The sequence below is a fragment of the Ceratotherium simum genome, chromosome 7, assembly GCF_057802395.1.
Source record: "Ceratotherium simum simum isolate JZ-2026a chromosome 7, ASM5780239v1, whole genome shotgun sequence".
In the NCBI taxonomy this organism is placed as follows: domain Eukaryota; kingdom Metazoa; phylum Chordata; class Mammalia; order Perissodactyla; family Rhinocerotidae; genus Ceratotherium; species Ceratotherium simum.
Genome location: NC_141906.1, coordinates 38,563,874 through 38,567,064, shown reverse-complemented (window position 1 = coordinate 38,567,064; position 3,191 = coordinate 38,563,874).

Here is a 3,191-nt window from a genome sequence, read left to right as displayed (position 1 = left end):
CCAGAAAATACACATAAATGTGGGCTTAAGTGGTTCAAAATAGCCTCATAGAAAATATATAATTTACCCTAACCTCTTCCAGGCATGTGCATTTCTCATACTGCTAAGTGATCTTCTGATCCCATTGTATTCAATTAGTTTTCCTGCCTTCCTTCCCTCCAAGAATGTGGGCTCCCTGAGGTCAGGATCCAAATTCTTCTTCCATTAACCTTTGTGTCCCCACAGTCTAACACAATGCCTACTACGCAATAGATAGTAGGAGTTTGAGAAAAGTTGAATTAAATTGAGATGGCTCTTGAGAGCTGGGAAGAATTTAAGATTAACAAGGGTAGAGCATTCTGGGTGGTGGCAATAGTGAAGGCAAAGCTGAGGAAGGAAGATTAACTATGGCAAGTGTGGTGGAAATAGTTTGAACGGAGTATAAGTCTGAAAAATGGAATGCCATAGCTGTTCCAATGTTCATGGGGGCACCTATGACCTGGAAAGGAAGACGTTTCAGTCCAGAAAACTAACCTGAAATTATAGACACAGTAAGGGAAAACGGGAAAAGGTAGTTAAAATTATCATGAAAACAGAAGCAGCGGGAACACTGGAGAAATTTGCATAATGCTCATGATCTCCCAACAACCCAGACCCTCTGTGAGCAGCCAGCCCAGAGGAATCAGACTGTAGCAATCACCTCATTTGTGCTGCTGGACTGCATTCCAGGGCTGAGTTAATGATCCCATCTTCCATTTGATCCTAAGTATAGCTCTAGGTGAGGACATGAAAACATCACTGAGCACTAAGGGTAGCCAATTACAAGGCACTTCTTTCATTGTAATCTCCTCCCTGCCCCTTCTTCCATCCTTCCCACTGAAGCATAATGACTCCCTCTCATCTACTGAGTTGCTAAGTTCTTTAGACTGCTACAGCAAATCAAGGCGAGGCTCAAAGCATAAGAGAAAAACAAAATAAGTGTTATACTGTTTCTTATTCCTACTAAGAAGAGGTCCTCCCCTTTTGAGAGGCCGAGGGGAGGGATCTTTTACAGAGCCATTTAGCCCACATTTCAAGCATAAGGAGGCCTCAGATTTTGGCTGCTATTTAGTGTTGAATTTGCAGGGGGCAAGGAAAGGCCTTGTCATAAACATTAATCCTAAATGAAATATATGTATCCTTAGGACTAGCTACATCTGAGAGAGATTGATTCAAGATGACAGGCCTCAAAATTTGAAAGCTGCCCTAGCTCACGGAAGCTCTTTCAAAGACTGAGAACAGGGAGAAGAGACCTAAACTACAGCATAGTTATCTTTTTGCCTAGAGGACTGGGAGGAGAATATTCTAGGGATTATTGTTGTCTTAAAAAGGACAAACTCTGTACTTGGGCAGTTTTAAGTTTGTTCTTGCCTGAAGCTTACCAGTTTATTTAAAAAAAACTTTCAGGGCTGGCCCGGTGGCTTAGCGGTGAAGTGCACGTGCTCCGCTACTGGCGGCCCGGGTTCGGATCCCGGGCGTGGACCGAGGCACTGCTTCTCCGGCCATGAGGCCGCGTCCCACATACAGCAACTAGAAGGATGTGCAGCTATGCCATACAACTATCTACTGGGGCTTTGGGGAAAAAAAAAAAAAAAAAAGGAGGAGGATGGGCAATAGATGTTAGCTCAGAGCCGGTCTTCCTCAGCAAAAAAGAGGAGGATTAGCATGGATGTTAGCTCAGGGCTGATCTTCCTCACCAAAAAAATAAGAAATAAAAAAAATTAAAAAAACTTTCAGGGCCAGCCCTGTGGCTTGGTGGTTAAGTGCGTGCGCTGCGATGCTGGTGGCCCGGGTTCGGATCCCGGGTGCTCATCGAGGCACCACTTCTCCGTTCATCCTGAGGCCGAGTCCCACATACAGCAACTAGAAGGATGTGCAGCTACGACACACAACTATCCACTGGGGCTTTGGGGGGAAAAATAAAATAAATAAAATCTTAAAAAAAAAAAAAAAAAAAAAAAAAACTTTCAGCCACAATCGCTGACTTGATGCTCACAACAGCCCTGAGAGGACATTATATCTCGGTTTATAGATGAGAGTTTAGATGTTCAAAGAGGCTAAAAATATTCAAAGAGGTCACTGGGTAGGAAGTTCCAGGATTGGAACCAGAATCCAGGTTTTCCTTCACCCGGTCCAGTACAGTATTTTTCTTCTACTAAAAAATCTAAAAGTATCTTTATGGTTTTTATTCCCACTAGCAGAATCAAATCACAGCCTCAGATCTGTCATCTTGCTAATAACTCAGCAAATATATACTGAGCCACCCATGAGCCTGGAATTAGGATAAATGCTGGGAATACAGAGATAAATAAGTCATAGACTTTGCCCTCAAGGTCCCAGAGTCCCGACGAGGAGGCACACATGTGAACAATCAATTGCAATGCAGTGTGCTATAATTCAACTAAGATTTGGAAATAGAGTTGAACAAAGAAAGATTAACTCCACTTGTGGTAACTGGAGGACAGTGTCCAAGAGAAAGTGGTGATTAAGTGAAAACTTGAGTTGTAAGTAGGAGTGCAACTGGTGGACAAGGGGAAGAGGCATTCCTGACAGAATGAACAGCTTGTGCAAAGGAATGGAGGTGTGAAACAGTACGGCTTCAGTGTTATCAATATACACTAATGAATTCTAGTTACACTTCCTGGAGTCACCCCTTTAATCAGCAGTGCCCACCTCTGCAGTTTGCACCAGATACCATTCATTCATTTAGCAAATATTTATTGAGCCCCTACTATGTGGTGAACTCTGTTCTAGGGGCTGGGAATACAACAAAATAGGCAAAGTCCCTGCCCTTAAGGAGCCTACATTCTAGTGGGAAGAAACAGGTAATAAAAAAAATACATTAGGGGGTAATAAGCGTTATGTAAACAGGTAGCTACCATAGCATAGAATCTCAGTTCCAGAAATACATTATTTAGGATTTGTTTGGCTGCACATAACATAAAAAGCCAATATAACAGCGACTTACACAATATAGAGTTTATTTCTCATGCAAAAGATATAGGTAGTTCAGGGCTGTTATGGCAAGTTACCAAGTTGTCAGAGACTCAGGCCCCTTCTAACATTCTATTCCACCATCTCTAGGGTGTGGCTCTAATTCTCATTTTCCAAGATAGATACTCTTCCTTTTAAAGAGATATAAGAAGAATCATGTATCATTTCTAGTTACTGTG